Source organism: Pagrus major, chromosome 19 (assembly GCF_040436345.1).
Source record: "Pagrus major chromosome 19, Pma_NU_1.0".
Classification (NCBI taxonomy): domain Eukaryota; kingdom Metazoa; phylum Chordata; class Actinopteri; order Spariformes; family Sparidae; genus Pagrus; species Pagrus major.
In genome coordinates this window covers 3,911,887-3,931,293 of record NC_133233.1, presented here as the reverse complement: position 1 = coordinate 3,931,293, position 19,407 = coordinate 3,911,887, and the positions used below count along the sequence as shown (strand labels likewise).

Here is a 19,407-nt window from a genome sequence, read left to right as displayed (position 1 = left end):
AGTTACCAGTCTTTGAAGAAAAGCTGCTGGTGGTTCCTTAGCTGACAAGCCAAGCAGGAGAATATTGTTATCCCAATGTTGATCAGTGCTTTTCTTGCTGTGCAAGGTTCGATGAGGACAGCAGAGGGAGGAAACTGGTCGCTCCTTTCCCTTGAAGGGATAGCAGCTCGGTGCTAACTTGCTTTGTGTTCCTTGGATTGTGGAGTTAGCTGGTAAGCTTTGCGTTGCAGCTGCTGGTAGTAACTGAGCTGGAATACTAGCAGGACCTTGCATCACTGCTGTGAGGAGAAGTTCTTTGGGCCTGCTGAAAGTGCAGCTGGCAGCTCTCAGCAGCTGTTGGGCCCAGAAGAATCCAGGAGAAGAGAACTTTGGGGCAGGCAACACCCAGGTGTGAAGACTGGGGAATTATGGGGAACTGAGTTCAGTTCAGAGTCCATTTCAAAATCCACAATGAACGACTTCATCTGTGGGTCCCAACAAGTGTGTTCAAACAGTTGCTTGGAGATAAGATGCACACAGTATACACAAGCCTTTACAGCGATGCAATGATAAACTTCTATAAGGAAAGAAATATCTTAATGTATTGTATTTAATGTCTAATTTGCAAGGCAACAATGATTTAGAATTTGCTGTTTCACAAAATGTATTAAGTTTCTCCTCATGCAACAAGTCTTAAATCACGCAATTTGTTCAGGGAGTCTGGGATATTGCCGTTACTAGCGACCTCACTTCATTACTTGGTCCAAGTCCATGACTTTCACACACACACAGCAGCCTTCTTCTTGCAACAACTGTATCAAGTAGATCACAGCAACAGTTCAAGTCACTGTCATTCATGAGAGAATATGGTGCATAGTTCTCCTGGAAAACATGTTTCTTTTAACCTGTTTATATCATATATCATCAAGGTAAAAAATGTATAAATACTCACATGCATAATGGTTGTAAATAATGTATTAGTGACCCTCACTGTGATGTGTGTGATGTGTGACTTATAGTGCTTTCTTGGGAGCTCAGTCCCTACCTTATGGAAACTCAGCTCAGAAAGAATGGATTATTTTTGCACTAAATATGTATGATTGCCTGCTCGTATTGTGGTTCAGCATGGATCCACAGGTACAGGGTACAGATAGTGAAACACTTGTGTGTAAATATTTTGATCTTAACTATAGGCTATTATTGCCCCCGCCCCATACACACTGATGCCTGGTTAGACTGGGTTCAGAGAGCTGCTCCAGGTGACAGCAGAGGAAAGAGAGAGAGAGAGAGAGAGAGAGAGAGAGAGAGAGAGAGAGGAGGGGAGTGTCTGCTCTCATTGGCTGTCCCTCATACCTGGCTGCCTGACCTGTCTGCGACTCAGCCAGATATTTAGCCTACTAGATATCTAGCAGATGTTGGCGACGGGCCAGCAAGCTGCTCTCAAGTGCCTGGATCAGGTCTTTGAACAGTTCACACGTACCAACTGCCATTCACAAGATCTGCTCCCGAATTGGCATGTACTTTGTAAAAGATTTTTCCCTCTTTTTGCTATTTAACATGAATTAATTTTCATGTTTCATCAATTTTCCTATTTAGCAATCAGGAAAGAAATAAAATGCAGGGAAAGATGGAAGATGAGAAAGTAATTATTTTGACAAGCACAAAAGAAAAAAAGAAAATTATCCATATGGTTGGGTTCTTCTTCACAAACAGATCATTTATGTATACAGTATATGTAAATTGGTTACTTCTTCATGCAAATAACTTGCATGTTATGGAAAAGGAAACAGGCTTTTTCAGATCCGGGATAAGAAAACCACTGTAGGTAGACAAGGAAAGGACATTTCCTCTCCAGCTCTATGAGCTCATAAAAGGAACACGTTATTATTGAGCTGCTACAACAACTGAACTTCCCCACAGGGGTCATCAAAGTTTCATCTAATCCTGTCTTACCTTGACCAGAAGCAGGTAATCAGGCTTCACTGTGATAGGAGTTATCAGTTAGAGTCAGATCCATGCTCACCATCTCACAAGTTGGCCCTAAAATCAGAGAACTCCAAGTCATCAAGTAAATGTGCTTTGATTTTTCACATCAGGCTTAACTTTGGTGATTTCTGTTGATTTGCAATGTTGACCAGCAGCAAGCATTCCTGACAGTGCTGACCCTTGAACTGAGAGCCAGACAGTCCAAAATGGAGGAAGCTATATCATAACTTATTAAAGATGCAATATGTAAGAATTTTAGTTGAAAACTAAAAACAAAAATGAACTAAAATTATTGACAGAATTTGAAGACAAAACAGTTTTGATATAATGACGCCTGTGTATTGTGTTGCACTGGCACATCCCGGTCCAAGGCTCCTGTGTTAGCGGAGTGAACACCAACACTCCTCTTGTGCTCTGAGTTCCCAGTTCGGACCACCAGTTGCACTGCTAAACGAAGCTAACAGGAGCTACAGTTAGCAGCTGATAGCAGTTACTCTGGTGATATACTGACCCCTAATTCTTTTTAATCTGAACAGATGGCCAATTCTAACATAGTGCACTTGTAACTGTATATCATTAGCGTATATTTAACCTCCATTGTTGAAGGACAAAGTTCTCCACAGAGAGGACATTTTGCAAACTAACAACAGACAGAAAAAGGATGATGCAAACTGCAAATACATCGTTTGAATTTGTTACACATAGTGCATGTTGACTCAAAAGGTGACACAAAAATGATTACTCTGAAATAATTAGAACAATATTGTGAGTCAGCTAACTGTTCAGCGGCTTTACTGTTAAGTGGGAACTGCCATCTATGTGACGGTTGGTAAATGTTTAGCAGCACCAAAAAGCAGACAACTAGACCGGGAAAGGTTTAAAGAGATTTATTGACGACAGGTCAGGTAATAGTGCTGGTGAATAGATGGAAGAAGCTGAGTGCAGGGAGGCCCCGTAAGCAGAGGGGTTACTTGAGGTTGAGCTCGGGTGAGTGCTGGACGGGTGGGTTGCTGGCTTGGTAGCAGAGCTGTGGCCTTCTCCGCTGAAGTACAGAGTGGAGCTTGGGTGGCAGGCTTGGAGAGTTAGCAGGGGGGACTGAAACGAGTGGCAGAGGTGCGTAGGCTGGAGGCTGGTGGCTTGTGAGGCTGGAGCTTGAGGAAGATTTCCACACTCGAGAAGGCGAGGAGAGACAGGGTTAGGTTCATAGGAGGGCAAAAATACAAGCATACAAATATTCATGTAGTATAACATAGTAGAGAGGAAGCAACCTGGCAACGAATGCAAAGTAGCCCAGAGCATTTAAGCTGGAGTTGATGAGATTCGCTGCAGGTGTGCAAGACAGAAACTCCAGCCCTCCAGGAAAGACACGCCCAGCCTCCACTGCATCTCTGAAACACACAGGCAAAAGGAAAAACACACCGAGCACAGAAAATCCACATGAAAACTCCAAATCATGACAATCTCAACTTTGTTGCAACTGTGGCAATCTCAGTTGAACTGCGAGTGACAGATCTAGAGAATCTATGTAACACCAACAACGCCACCTTAGGACTTGCACCTAAAGAGTATACTCCTTTAACCTTAACTTCTCAGAGGGTTTCCCAAAAACACAACCCATGCACAGGTAAGTACACAAAATGAATACAGGCACGATGTAAGATCATTTAACAGATTTTATTTATTACTCACAATAAAATAATTTCTTTATTAAGTTCTGTTTCTCTAAAAAAACATTTATATAGTTCTTTTTATTTCCAAAGAATATTATGTTCAGCCAACACAGTAACCCACAGTGGTTCAGTGAGGAAGAGAGGCAATTTCAGTAGCTTAGCTGTAGCAGAGGTCACTGCACACTCAAATAATCAAAACGAAACCAAACAATATATACAAATCGGATGCAAACTCAAATCAAAGCAAAAGAAAAACAAGAAAACATGCTTAACTTTGGTAGGTCCTCCACTATAACTGCTGTACTAACCCCCCCACCAAGAGTCTGATTGGGGCTGACCACACTTGAACTACAACACATAACGTTAAGAGCGTCTAAACGACGAAGGCAGAGCGCAGAGCGGCTATTTACTACAGGCCTGGATGAGCGAGGCGAACAAAAAGGAAAGAAAAGGAGGCTAGAGGCAAGGCAGGGCAAATGGCAGCCTAACGCCAGGCAAGCTGCGTGGTTAGCTGTAGCCTGCTCACATTGATACTCTCGCCGCTAGCAGCTACGATGGCAGCAGCGGCTAACTGGAAGGGACACACACACAGCATCTCAGCTCAACACGCCAACCTGGAGAACGAACACACGGCACATACCACGAATCACCAGAGCCACACACCGGCCAGCACTCGCTTCGGCAGAGGAGAGAGAGCGACTAAACAAACAGCGGGGATATATAAACAGGTCCGCATTAGCAGCCAATGACGCGGCTACACTACAGGTGCCGGTAAGGGGCGTGCCACACACCTGCTGCGATCGTCTTGCCTGCTGCAAAGACTGAGGGACACAGAAGAGAAATGAAATATATATATATATAAACATAAAACCATCCGGTTACACAACAATTATAAAGATCGGAAAACAATAACAGAATAATATCAAAATCACTACTATAAATCGATTTATCAATATTACAAAATATGGTAATAATCATACACTCTTGCAAGGGCCCTTTTTGAGCAATTTTGGGGTTCAGTATCTTGCTCAAGGATACTTGACATGTAGCTCGGTTCCACCCAGGTGAGCTGGGATTTGAACCAGCAACCTTCTGATTGCTGGTCACCTGCTCTACCCACTGAGCTACAGCCACTCTTTCCATTTACTGTTTGGGGGAAATAATAAGGAAACACAGAAGAACAGCTATGAAACACTCTAACATCAAATCTTACACATAAATAAGTATCAGTGGATGTGAATTTACATCCGACAACCCTCAACATGTTTTGACCAATGTAATCTGACAGCAGCCACTGAATGGCAAACTAGTGCTAATCAGTCTCTACTTGGATATTAGCTAGCACAAATAACAAATAACAAATTAAAAACTAAAAACTAAGCATCTATATTACATAACAGTTTACTAAATAGGAAGTCTACATTACTAACCGTATGGATGTTAAGAAATGATTTACCCACCTGAACGAGTGAATTAAAACAATGTTGTGAGTCAGCTGGTTGTTCAGTGGCTTTACTGTTAGGTGGTAACTGCCATCTGAAGAACGCAACATCAGCCCACAGCTTTTATACCTTAAATACAGGCGATATCAGGCCTTTTGTAATCAAAATAGAAATGTAGGAATTGGATGGGGAGTGTCTCCAAACATGCAATATAGAGAGCGCACACAAAAAAGGAACACATCTTAAATAAGTGGGGCAATTACATACATATCCTATGTGTCACAAATACATGGTGTGATCTCATTGTTCTGTTAGTGACTAAGCTAACGCTCTAGATCTCAGTAAACCTGTTTTGTGAGTGAAATGATGTACAACCCTGAGTACAATATGGCAGGGGGCAGTCCTGTCACAACTGGCTACTGCCTAGTGTGTCAGCAGTTAGCTACAGATCACTCAAGGAAGAGGAAATGTGACAGGACCTTAAGTCTTGTTATTTGTGTAGCATATTCAAACTCCACTCATTCAGTCATCTCGCACAATGCAAAATATTCATCATAAATTAATTACTAGCTGTTAATAAAACTATTACAGAATAATTGTTTTCTCCTTCTCTGTAACAACTACCTATAGGTATATCTATGGTTAGATATATGATGCTGCAGAAGTTTTGCAATTAAGTTGCCCCCCAGCCACCCCCCCCCCAAAAAGGAAATAAATAAATAATTAAATTTTAAAAAACCAACAACAACACAGACATTAAATTAAAATTTGAAAACAAAGGCAAAAAAGACAGAGGAAACAAGAAACCAGTTATCTATCAATTTCTAGAAGTGAACAAGAATTCAACCTCCACCCAGAGAAGAGAGCCCAAAAAGAGTTATGGTGTGACTGTCGGTATTTATGGCCCGAAGGTAGATGAGCTTCATAGGGTGGGCGGACAGCCGGGTATTGTTCTCTGCCTATTTGTGTTCGAACCCTCCATATATTGACCACGAAAATTGACCTCTAACTGCTGTAGGTCCTGCCTTCCCGGGCACGTCTCTCTCTCTCTTCCCTCGAATAACCCTCAGCTCTAGGACTGTTTGGTGGGTCAGGGTCAGTCATTAGGAGAGAGGCCAGTGTGTGTGTGTGTGTGTGTGTGTGTGTGTGTGCGTGCGTGCGTGTGCGTGTGTGTGTTTGTGTGCAATGGCTGTAAACCAAAAAGCAAATGAAGGGCTGTGACCTGAGGCGATCCTTGGGAGGGACAGCCAGGCCTGCAGCAAGCAGCAGGCACTTTTTAGACTGAATCAGAGAGGCCTAATTATCAACCCAGCCTTTCTTCACTCCATGACTTATGTAACATTATGCAGGACTTTCACAAGATAAAAAAAAGTCAAAGGGGATACAATAATGACCTATGTGAGGGAATCAGATTGTTGCAATAGTAAGATAGTAACAGATATAAAAAAAAAACCTTTGTGAATCTAAACTGCGGCATATAGTATGAGGTTGTAAAACCAGCACTGGGAATGCTGTAACAAGGAAGTCAGACTGAAAACATAGCATCCAGGAATATAAACAAATAAGTAAAAATGTGGTGTCATGCGCAGGTGTCATGGAGAAATAAATGGTAATCATTTGTGTGCACACATTAACAGAACATAGCTATCAAAATACTTTTGAGACTTTAACATGTAATTAATAAGAATTGAACATTGACTGTAAAAAACTGTTAACCTGCAGTAAAGTGCAGATTAGTCACTGAAACACACCCGCCTAGGTGGAAGCTACTAAGCCTGGTTTGAATAACAAGCTCACTGTGTTTGCACAGAACACAGAGGCAAATCACGACATTCGTGTGAGTTTGAGCATGGGATTAAAGTTATTTACATTACTCGCGTGAGTTTTAATGCGGTTTATTCGCCCCAAACAACTACAGTATCTCACTGAATATTAAGAATGGCTAGCAAGCAACAGCTGGCAGCAAGACTGAGTGATACTTTGTCAGCACTCAGCATAGACTCTGGTTCTTTCTGTTATCCTTCAATGTTTTTCATTCTCCCTCTCCTTTCTGTAAGTTCATGAAGTAAAGTAAATTTTTCTTCCATTCCAGTAGTCAAATAAGAGAGAAATATGGTACATTACAGTTTTTTTACAGATTTCGACAGTTCCATGCTCACTACTGCAGGGGGTGATAAGCAAGAAGTGAAGTGAAGCCCAGCAGACAGCTCATGGCTAGCTTTCGCTCAAAATGGACAGCCCCTAATTCATATAATTTAAACAAGTAAGTTTTACTGTATAACAATCCACCCCCTATACAGTTGTCATGAGCAGGGAAATTAGCTATGGAGACAAAAACTGTTTTTAGTACCAGGCTGTAAACATGATAACTTCTGCTGTAAAGTTGGACATTTTAACTACAGCTTTTGGTACTTCTGCATGACATTTTTTCATCCCTGGAGGTTGCCACTTGGATTTATAATAATGCATCAAAGCTGTGGAACACACCTACTGTAGATATCAGGGAAGCCAGATCACTACATTTATTTTATTTTTTTTACTTATGTCTTTACTCTAGCCTTTAACTAGCTATTATTACCCTGACACAGGCCTGAAACTCTTCTTTACACTTTGCTTCACGCTTCTGTACTGATGCACTTCTTTTAATATTGTACCTGATTAAATGCCTTCTATTTCTTTTTTCCCTTTATTTGTATACAGTTTTAATTTCCATCTTATGCATTCTATATATTCTGTTTTCATCATTATCTTTTTTTCAAAATGAAGGTGCATTCTATGTATTCTGTTCTCATCTTTACACACACACACACACACACGTATATATACATATATATATATACTGTATATATATATATACATACACATATATATACACATACATATATATACATAATCAAGTGGATATTAATTTACATCTTATTTTTCATTGATTTATTTTTTTAATTATGGCATTCTATCCCTGCTTTTGTTTATTCTATGTCTTTGTTGTAATGCACTTTGAGCAGCTAATGAGAGTGAAAATTAGACTAACATGCATTGAAAAAACATATATCCTCAGCTATCTGTACCTGCTGGATGTGTAAAATATAAAGCAAATGTGTGCTAAGAAGTTCAACATCAATGTTGTGTTGACAATTTAGTTTTAAGAGTGAAAAAAATAACAATAGTAATTAAATATGCTTCCAATATAATGTTAATCTGTGCAAAGATGGTAACATACCTTGAGCTATTTGTGTGAATATGTTACTCTAGGCAACGGGAACGAAATTTCCGTCAAGACGAATAATCAGAGAAAGTAGAATGGTTTGGCAATGGACACAGCTGAGCAGAGAGGAGCTGAGAGGCCTTCAGCCTTCAGCAGATTGTCTGTCGAATGAATTCGACGACACGTCCCCAAGGACCAAATAACAGAGAGGCGCTCAGAAACACTCATTGCTGCTCTGATTGCCATATACTCCAGATAATTAACTGTCAAGGTTCTTGTCACCCCCCTTCCCAACTCCCTCTTCTCTTCTCTTATTTTTTTCTCTATCACCTTCCCTGTCTCTCTGCTACTTCTTGGTAGTGTGACGGAGCTCAATCGGCCCCTCATTACATCGTGGCGCATATTAGCAGTGTTTATCCATGAGCAATCGGCTATCGCACAGAGCAGGGGAATGAGGCAGGCATGGGGTAGATGGTGGGAGGAAGAGGAGGAGGGTGAGTGAATCGAGCTGGAACTAATTTTTTGACAGGTCCTTGATATGGGTTGGGGGTGTAACAAAACAGGGACTCAGCCTCTGAAATCCTCTGGGTTGGGGGGGGGTATTTTGTTATTCATCCAAGTGACACAGCTGTCTTGTGGCATCCAGACTTTCTAGAAATACTTTTTTCAAACTGAGAGGGCTGGAGCAGAGGAGTGGACAGCAAAGGTTCTTGAGGTCAAAGACAAAATCCTGGTACTGTGTGAAAGTTTTGGATTAGGGTTGAATCTCCATCTCACATAGAATTTGTTTTACAGACTTCTATCTGAATGTACAAAACTGTCTGAGGACTAGCCCCTGCTGTGCTCCTGAGGGCATTCAGCTTTCTTAATGAGAGAATGCCCAAACAAATAAAATTCCATAATATGTTTTCACTGCTACCTTACACCGAGACAGATTGACACATAGCATGGACACACATACGCATGAGCATGCTGAAAATGTTAGCTTTTGATGCCTGGATGTCAGCAGCTGAGTTAAGGTGGGTCAACCACTGTCACCACAAAAAGCCTTGATAAAAGAGACTATACCTGGAAGGAAGAAGGGAAACATGACAGGAAAGAGGGAAGTAAGATGGTAAATGAGACTAAAAGAGATGGAGAGAAAGAAAGGGATAAAAAAAGAGGAAAAGGGAATAAGTGAAATAAAGAGGGGTGACGTGTATCAAGGCAGGAAGAAACTCTAGCTGTAAGTTTTTATTTTCTATTATCATCTCTAAATCTTTTAATCACCATTACTTATCAAAACTGATCACCTGTTAAATGCATGAGGTTAGGAAATTTACTAAAGACAGAAAACAGCAAAAATCATTGTTAAAAGTCTCTCGGTTTTACATATGAAGCGCACACGGTCTTTTCACTTCAACCCTCACTGGGTTATCAACTTTATTAACGTCTCACGTCAGGTTCACATGCTCGGCCCGGTACCTCCGGCGGTGTCACTTCTAAACGTGTTCGTGTGCCACACTGTGCCAAACAAAGGTTCCTAACCAGTAACCTATATTCTTACAATCATTGTTGGTGATTAATTGTGTCACCCTCAGCCTACCTCTGACAAGCAAGGCACAGGTGCATCTTTTGAACAACATGCCATATTTAATCATTTTAATGTAAATGTTTGCTCATACCAAAATTGCCTTTTCAGTCGCTCCCCGGTGCAACATTCCACCCTGGAACCCCCGGCAGGAGAGCCGTCGCGGTTCAAAAACATTCTAAACAATCATCCCTCTAAACCGATACATGTTAATTGCTGTAGCTTGCCACGCGTGGGGTCAGTATTGGAAATGCAACTGCACCTGTGATAATCAGCCGTCATCAGCATCATCATTAGAGGATGTTCCACATTAAAGGATATCATGCCACTCATGAGAAGCATCAAGTGGTCATCCATCACTCACGACTTCATCATCACGGCCCATCACGTACCCGTCATTTCAACACTCTAGCTGATTCCGATCCATTTCAATTTTCAGGCCTTCCAGAGCATCTGTCCAGAGTCCTACCCAGTACCTATCCAGTCCCCCCTTTCCATCTTCTAGCTCTGGCTGATTCCAAATATCTATGCAGAGGACTTTGATTTAGTACAGATACAATGAGAGGGTCGAGCGGCTTGATTTTTTTTTTTTTTGGATTTTGAACACATGATTTTGCTGAGAGTACTTCTGCAATGTCTGTCTCAATTTCTGTACCACTTAATATCCATACAATAGCAAATAAATGCACAGACTGTGTTTATGGAAATAGGTTTAAGCATTTTAAACCACAGTATATCTGTGGGTTAATTGATGGGATTCAATTTAACATCAGATGTCATGATCGGTTATTCGATCGAAACACAGATATTTTATTTTTTGATCTAGCTTTCATCCCAGTCATTATAGTCTACATCTCAAACATTCAGTCTGGAGGTGCTTGCTAATCGTCTAATATTAACATTGTTCTCTCAAATTAAAGATCGATAAAGCCCTAATCCTCGGGTAAGACATGCATACAACTGGTGGTGGTGTTCACAGTATTCATACACTAAAAAATGTTCATCATGGTTCATCTTGGCTTTCACCAAAATTCACTGCACATATTTAAATCACTAAGTATCATATTTTGATTTCCTTGGGGATGTCATCCTGATAACATTCAGTCCCTTGTTTGATGAGTTCATTTATTTATCTCGCTTGTATCACGATTTACATGACTCATGTATCATCACGTTAATCTATGTTTGTTTCTGTGTTTTTGTCTGAATAATACTTTGTTTGCCTGTTGGCCTTCATTCTCATTGACACGACTTACATTTCTGTTTGGCCCTTAAGTTGAACGTTCATTCATATTAATGGTCTTCGTGACCTCACACATCATTCATTATACCTCCGACTGGTCGTCTGACTTAATTTCTGTTTGTCACTTGGACTTAATTTGTGTTTGGTCATCGGACCTTTTCATTTCTGTTTGCATTTTATTTTGGTTTACCCACCGGCTTTAATTTATGTTTGGTCTTATGACTTTTGTTTCTGTTTGGTCCCTATGTGACCGTTTATTTATTTGCTCATATCATGGTCTTCGTGACCTCACACATCATTCATGATACTTGCAGTTCATTTCTGTTTGTCATTGTCCATATTTTCGTTTGGTCATATTCAGTTGGGTCCTCGCCGACCTTTAATCATGCTGATCCTGTTATTAGCATTCAATTCTATACAATCTATTCAGGGGGGCAGATCATAATATTTATATCTTTCTTCCCAGCCATGCATGTCTCTATCTAATATTGTATTAACATTCATCTAATATTCTGTCCCGTCGTTCTTTTCTATTCCTCACTTTTCTTTGGGGGGTTTCCTATTCTACGCACAGCTTCATCACCTCCCCAAATATTACTTCATCACAATGGAGTCTAATCGCCAAAGACTTTCTCATTCTCTTTTGTACACATGGCAATGAATCTTCATGTTCACTCAGGAGTCTCTCCTGATTGAAATGATAATGTGCAAATTGCAAACTACTTTTAAACACCTTACTTAAACATTACATTTTATGAGGGCCTTTTCAACAAAGTCCAAATTTCATTTTTTTAACTTTCCCTTTTTTCATCGAGCATCAAACTGTAGGAGATACACTAATAATAAACACTCGTTAATGGGGCACCACCTCCGATGTTTTATCTATTTGAATAATCCGGAGGTAATTAATCAAATTCGACTAAACAAGGTTAACTTGTATCAATTCTAATCAATTTCAGAACAATTTATTCAATCTCACACATGAAGAAGTGAATTCTACACATATCCATCGGTTCTCCACATTAAAACAAACCTGCACAGACAACGACGTACGGTTAAATATGTTTATTTACTAAATAAATCAAGGTGAATAAATGAAAGGATGATTCAAACAAACAATATTGATAACATAAAATGTAGAGACTAAATGATCATGGTAATGAATGGATGGAGATGAGCGGATGGTAAAGTCGCGAGTCTGGGAAGCATTCAAAGATTACGAAGTAATTTTGGCACTAACGAGACCCTAACCGGATTTCTTATTAATTAAAGATTACTATGAATCAAAAGAAAAGAGACATCACCAACTCAAGAACATGCGTGTGACTCCAGCAGTGTGCGTGGGTGTTTAGCCTACTTTGCCTGAAGACTGGGAGATGTTCACCACTTTGGACCTCTCCGGAGCTGATAGCTTGACCTCGGCTTGAGGTGCCGGTCCGCTGGCCGGAGGGATGTCGCAGAGCGTCTGCGGCTTGCAGTGGGTTTCTCTCGTCCCGGTGTCGGAGGGAGAGCGCCGTCTGTCCAGTACTCGGCAGGAAGGTCCCGGTCCGCTGCCCAGCGGGATGGCACCGCTTGTGAGCGTTGAAGGCAGGCCGGTCGGTTTGGCAAAATGTCTGTTCGTTGCAAACCGTTCACACGGTTTGTTGATGCAGGCAATTACTGCACAACGTTATTAACGCTGGTGGTCGGAATAAAGTCTTTTTCTTGCATGGAGTGATGACTCTGGACTTTTGATCGAACTAATTCAACTTTCTTGATGAAAATAACTAGAGAATAACGCTGGCCGGGCGAGTCCTCAGTTATTACTCAAAACAAGACGAATTAAGTCAAATTAACTTCTACTGAGTAAAATACTGATACTTAACAAAACGAAACGAAAGCACTTAGAGTCAGCGCGTCCTCAAATTAGGGTATTGAGGTAAAAATCGCACGTGGTCAATTGTGCGGAGATTTCTGCCTAAGAGCGTGTAGCAAAAATACAAAAAGAAAAAGGTTTAAAAGTGAAGTGAAGAAAAATTTTAGAAGAGAGTTACAAAAAGAGTTACAACAAGAGGTTACAGCAAGAGGTTACAGCAAGAGAGCGAGTGAGCAGTTGTCTCTTGGTATTTGTAGTCCAAATCGGCAGGCGGTCCCTAAGGGGAGGGCTGACGATTCTCACTGTGTATCATATCGCCTACACTTACGAAACTTGAATTAAATTAAACCGATTTAATGTTTCGCGATCGTGCTTCACCTTTCTCAGGACCTTACCATGGCAAAATAAATGGACTTAATGAAATAATATGACCTGATTAAATTCGCTGAACGACTAAAAGAAATTAACACTAGATCAAACATGAAAACACTTAAAGATACAGTAGAACTGATAGAATCTGACCACATATAAGCATTTCTTATAGTTCTAATACCTGTAAATGAAGAAACATATTACAGACTTTTAATCGGGAAAAACGTATTAAGCCAAAGATATCCCGACAGTCTGATTCCTTTGTACCCGGACTCACCACTGGAGGGCACTGTGGTTCCACCAAACACAAGACACAATTAAACATTAAATTTGATTTTAGCCAAATTTCATCACAGAGAAACGGGAGAAAGATCAGTTTTATGAGCTTCTCTTACTGACCCTTAATCTGTTGGAATTAAGAGAATGAGATCCTGACTTAATGGTTAATTAGAAATGGTCTGAAATCTGGAGGAACACAGAGACCATTTGGTTGGAATGTGACCACAGATAGCATCCAGACGTGTCATAAATTACAGACCTGGGAGTGTTTGCATAGAACAAGTCAGAAGGTTTCCAGTGTCCTCCCTTCTAACATGTGTATTAGAAGTTAACGAAGAGGAGAGAGAGACACAGGTATAAAGAAATACAGTAAAACAAAGGGAAAGAGAGCCACTTGATGTGTGAGTTAATTTACATATGCAAAGACTCTATATTGACACCTTCTGATGACCAGTTCGTTCGTCCCTCCTGGTGAACTGGCAGAGGACTCAACATGACCTGTGAAAGAGGATTTATGTGCTTGCAAGGGAGAGAAAGTTCATCCAGAGGCTTTGGGTTGTAAATTAATTAAAAGTGTCTTCATACGAAGTATTTACAACCAAGAAAAACACTGTCCTCTCTGCCAGGCGATAAGATGGCGCCCCTCTTCCTGTAGAGTTGCTTCAAACTTAAAAACAGAGTTGATAATGAAAACAGGGCCTCAGCATCAGAGAGAAAGGAACACAGGCACGTGTTCCTACAAAACTGACCAGATTTCTGAAACGAACACCAGGAACATTTCCAGTTTTGCAGTCAATATCATTAAAATATCTAATGTTAGTATCTATTAAATGAAAAAGGGGGAGATTCCAGTTATATGTATTTTGATCATGGCAACTGCAGTACTATAATAAACTATGGTGCAGGTACAACTTAAAGTACCCTAAATATGCAAAGTAAAAGTAGTCAGTAATCAGTAAAATGTTCCCTGTCAGTGTTTAACTATTATATCTGATGGTTTGGGATTAATATTACAGCTGCATTAATCTGATATTTTGCATTTTATGTTTAAAGTTTAGTTCATTGTACCTATGTCATATTCTGTTGGGTAGTTCGATCTCAAGCAATGCATCATATTCTATATATTCATCAAATGTTTGTAGCATTGCTCTCCTGTGAGTCAGTCAACTTTTCATGGTGTCAGCCTGCTTTCAGGCTTGTGATGGTGCATTTTCCAGCTAATCCTAGAGGATTTTTTAAAATAGATTATTTAGCTTAAATTGTTAGTTGTGAACTGAATGCACGTCTCCTGATCTTCCTGCAACTATAACATTGGATTGTGTCAACACTTGCGTGGGTAGTCGGGGCCAATTGTGGCCCAAATATTATATTTGACTTAGATACATTGTTTAGTCACAAACTGGCATTGTGGCAGGATAGAGCCCCCAGACGTGCAGTGAAATCAGTTGGTTCAGTGAGGTGATTTCAAGTGTTTGCTTGCTGGGCTGTATGACTGTGGCTGTATCTAAACCTAGATAAATCTAGATCTAAATCTAATATCATCCTACCACACATCTACCAGGATTCAGGTCCTTATAAAGGCGGGGAGCTCTCTCTAACCCTACCTATGTCAGCCCTTACTGCATTATTAACAATTAACAAAAATTTCAAAATCAACATCTCGCAATGTTAGAGAAAGTCAGAAAAAAAAATCCTGGATCTTTTGGGCCAAGACCCATCCTCCATCCAAGTTTTGTGGAATGTTAGTAGTTTTTTGTGTAATCCTGCTGACAAACTAACCAACCAATAGACATGAGAACATAACCTCCTTGGCGGAGGTATTAACATGAGGGAGAATTTGATTAATCTCAGTCATAAGACAACATACTTTTACATAGACAGACCATGTGAACTTTAATCATGCTGCTGTACAAGCAGGAAAACATTATTTCAACATCACAAACTTGAATGCAGGTCATGTTAACTGAAAAATCTGAAGGCTGTCTGTAACTTTGACAGATTTTAACACTGAGGGCAATCTACTGTGACATTAATTATTGACATGCAACACAGTCAACCAGTAACCACATGTAGACCACCTGTAGAGGAAATCCCTTACTTTTCAGTGCTGACAGCACCTTGATCAGCTACAGACTGGAGGCCTTGGAGCGTACGGGTCACAGAGGGGAGCATCTATGCACCTAGTGCAGAAGGAGCAAGGAGCGATGTCCTCCCAATAAAGCGAGTGCTTACAGGATCGACTTGAAAGCTCTGGCTAAAGTGGCGCTGGTAATTACAGTCTCCAGTGTAGCAGCATAACACGGGATAGGAACAAGATCACAACATGAGAAGATGTTTGTCTGATGCAAAGAGGCAAAACCTAAAATCTCTGCAGCAATCTCCCTTGATGCGCATGTTGCGCTCAAGCAGTGATGTGCGGTTAGGAGAGGCAGGGGAGGCAGAGCCTCACCTGTCATCATGGAAAAAATAAAATATATAATAAACAAATAAATTAAATGGTTATATTTATCAAATGGTTTGAACTATAAACTAATTTTCCATTTAACTTAAACAATTTGGATTGTTTTTTATTAAAAATCGCTGAATTTTCGCATTTCCGTTCAAAGGCAGCAGCAAGCTGAGCCTCACCTTGGATTGCGCAATCCCTCACAGACTGTGCTCTGCCATGCAATGAGAGCGTGTCACTGTCTCTCTGTATGTCGTCAATCAAATGTTTCAAACACTTTTAATATATGCCCCCCCCCGACTTCCCATAGTTTAGCTGATGTATATAATATATGTGTATAACCTGTTTCGTGTGCTCAGCGATCTTACAACGGCAGTGAAGAGGCACTGGGTGAGGCAGGCAGTTCTCTTGCCTCAAGGTAGGGGGCACTCGTGAGCCCAGAAATTCTAAATGCTACTCCGCAGCTGCAGAGTAAGTGACAGCGAGCTAGCAACAATCTTAGAGTCCATGGTTACGAGCGAGTCAACGTGCCGGGATATTTTCCCCCCCTCTCGCCCCGCCTGGATTTACAATGGAGGATTTTATATCCAAGCTCAAACAATTTTCTAAACTGGACTTTCAATCGAAACAGGAGGTAATAAATAAAGGAAGACCAACACCGGAGCTGAAAGGTTTGCTTGTGTGTGTGTGTGTGTGTGTGTGTGTGTGTGTGTGTGTGTGTGTGTGTGTCCGAATTAAGAAAACCAAATGAATGCAGAAATCACGTAATGGAAATGCTACTGCCAGCGAGTCTAATGCAAAACTGACGACTGTTTTATAAAATAAAAATAAAAACAAATGCCCATAACAGCAGCAGTTGCCGTGGCAGGGCAGTGACTGCCTCAGACACCGGCAACTGGAGTGAAAGGCAGGAAGTGCCACTACTAGTTGCCGCTGCCACGAACTGAGCCAGCCCTTGCTGTCAAATGGTGAATAATCTACTCTGTTGGGTTCATATATTTGTAAATCTGATTCTGATGGAGTCAGTGCCTCCCCAGCCATGAACCTCACCGCACGTCACTGCGCTCAAGCATTTGATGGTTTCAGTTAAAGCTGGACTTCAGCAGGTCAGTTAACTTCAATTACATGTCTTGTCAATAGTTTGTCTTCTATCTTCTTTTTTGTCTGTTTAGACATCTGCTTCATGTGGCCTTGACATGAAAAGTGGCCGCATACTATTCACCTTTTCTCTCCATGCCCTCGTAAAAAATAAAATAAAAATTAAGTTACGGTATGACACATTATCATAAAAGAAATGTAAATTTAAATGATGAATAATAATAGATTATGATAGAATTTTTTTAAAAAGTCTAATGCAACCTCTGCTTGCATGTCACCCTTAGCCTCGCTTCCTGGATATTCATCTATCCCTCCTTCCTGCTCTGTGCCCTCACTTTAATAACCAGACTCTCGCAAAAACAATGAAGAGGAATGGAAAACACTTCAGTTGCCCAGAATATTGATATAATGTTGCTGGCTTCCTTGAAATATTATGTGCTGTGTCAGTCTTTGCACTTACATTTCACCAGGGTTACTTTAACAATGTATTCTAATACAGTTAGTAATTAGTCGTAAAAATGTCAATAGCCTAATCCTAACTATATGTATCACAATATTAAAGTAATGTAACTTGCTTTCGGTTACTTTTGGATTATTTCAATACCAAATATTAAAAAAAACATGAGAGAAAAGGAATAACTTGCACTGGACTGTGATATTTTGATGTTTTCTGCTTTAAAGACTACATAATGGGGAAACTCAAACCCAGTGAAAGTATGACAATGAACTGGCAACTGAAAGATTAACTGTGGTTTCACCTGAGACCATAGTGTTGTTGTGAGACTTGTGAAGTGTTACCATGTGTGCAAGTGCATTATCGTATTGTTCTTTATGTTAAAATGGATTTTAAAATCAGAGCTGCCCACTTTTTCAATTTATGAAAAAGTTTGGTTGATCAACATGCCTGCAAACCTCCACTCTTCACAGACCAAACTTAATCTTACTCTGAATTGGACAGCGTCACCATAACCACAGCAGGTCCTGCCCGCCTGCCTGCACTGTGGTGCAGAGGAGAGGGAGAGATACCGCAGACTCCTGCTTGCCTGGGCACTGTTTTCTGCCATCATCAGTTATACATTGTTTTTCGCCATGAGAAAATTATCATAAGGCATGGAAGAACGTTTAAGATGTTAATTAGTTGAGTCTCTTGGTCAATGCATGAGCTGGTAGCCCCATTGAAAATTGTGAGCCTGATAGTTTTACAAAATGTAACGACCATCTGATTACGGCTTTTTTATCCTTTAGCTTTGACAGAATACAGTTACCTTATTTTGTATCCTATGTATGTGACACTGTTGCATGCATTGCTAACAAGCCTGAATTTCTAACTCTCTAACTATTAGTGAAGAGAGAACTGTCAATCCAAACACGATCGCAAAGCTTACAACAAGTTTTAATGCTTCATTAGCTGTTTATGTGTGCTGCTATTAAGCCAACTACTCAAAAACAACATTTTCTGCTTGAAAGTTGAACAATTACACAAATAAAATAGATTTTGCTCACTTTCAATTCTTCATGTTAGTCTTGTTAAGTTTAGCTTAGATTTTTTGATTCTAGTCAGAGTTGACAGGTGGTTGGTAGCCTACTTTCTTTAGAATCTCATAAATTTTGTCAGCCAGTGGTAGAGCACTGCTAAGGGATCTAAGAGGGTTAAAGGATCCAAGTATTATGTTGAGCCACACATTTGCTACATTTTGCCATTCACCTTTGCATCAGCGCCATATCATCCATAGAAACCAATTATTTTTCCTATATACTATTTTCCTTTTATTTTTAACTCTTTGTATGCTAGGATTGCCACAGCTCAGTGTTATAGGGGCACAGGCCCCTGTTTGCTTACTCCCAAAACTGCCAGAGAGCATACCATGAAGAACCCTGCAGAATCTTACATGTGTGATGTTTGTATCTATCTCATCCATATATAGAAACTTTCAGTCCAGCTGCAGAGCTGCTCAACTCTTTTGCCTCCTGTGAATGAAATGCCACACTTTATGTCTGAAATGAAAAGTTAATTCAGGCTATACATTTCCTTGCCTAGTGAAACTGCACCAGCCATGTTTGTTTTTGTTGATAATGCCACATTTCCACCTACTTACCCGCTTTGTATAGAGCACAGGAGAAATGAGATCAAATCACAATGGAGAGGAGAAATGTAAGGTGTATATGCAAAGGGCTTGATCAGACTGTTCATTAACCATAGTGCACTATCCTGAGTAACACTAGTGTTTTACCGTGATGCTGTGTAAATGAGATATTTTTCTT

The 19,407-nt window shown here is 40.3% G+C and overlaps 1 long non-coding RNA gene across 1 annotated transcript; it reads right to left on the bottom strand.

The window, feature by feature from the left end:
- Positions 1-2,837: 2,837 nt before the first annotated feature.
- Positions 2,838-4,344, bottom strand: LOC141014871 (uncharacterized). The gene is made up of 3 exons (XR_012180521.1): positions 4,276-4,344; positions 3,234-3,353; positions 2,838-3,135 (listed from the first exon to the last, which is right to left on the bottom strand). It is a non-coding gene; the product is annotated as an uncharacterized lncRNA (long non-coding RNA).
- Between the last annotated feature and the right edge of the window lie 15,063 nt (positions 4,345-19,407).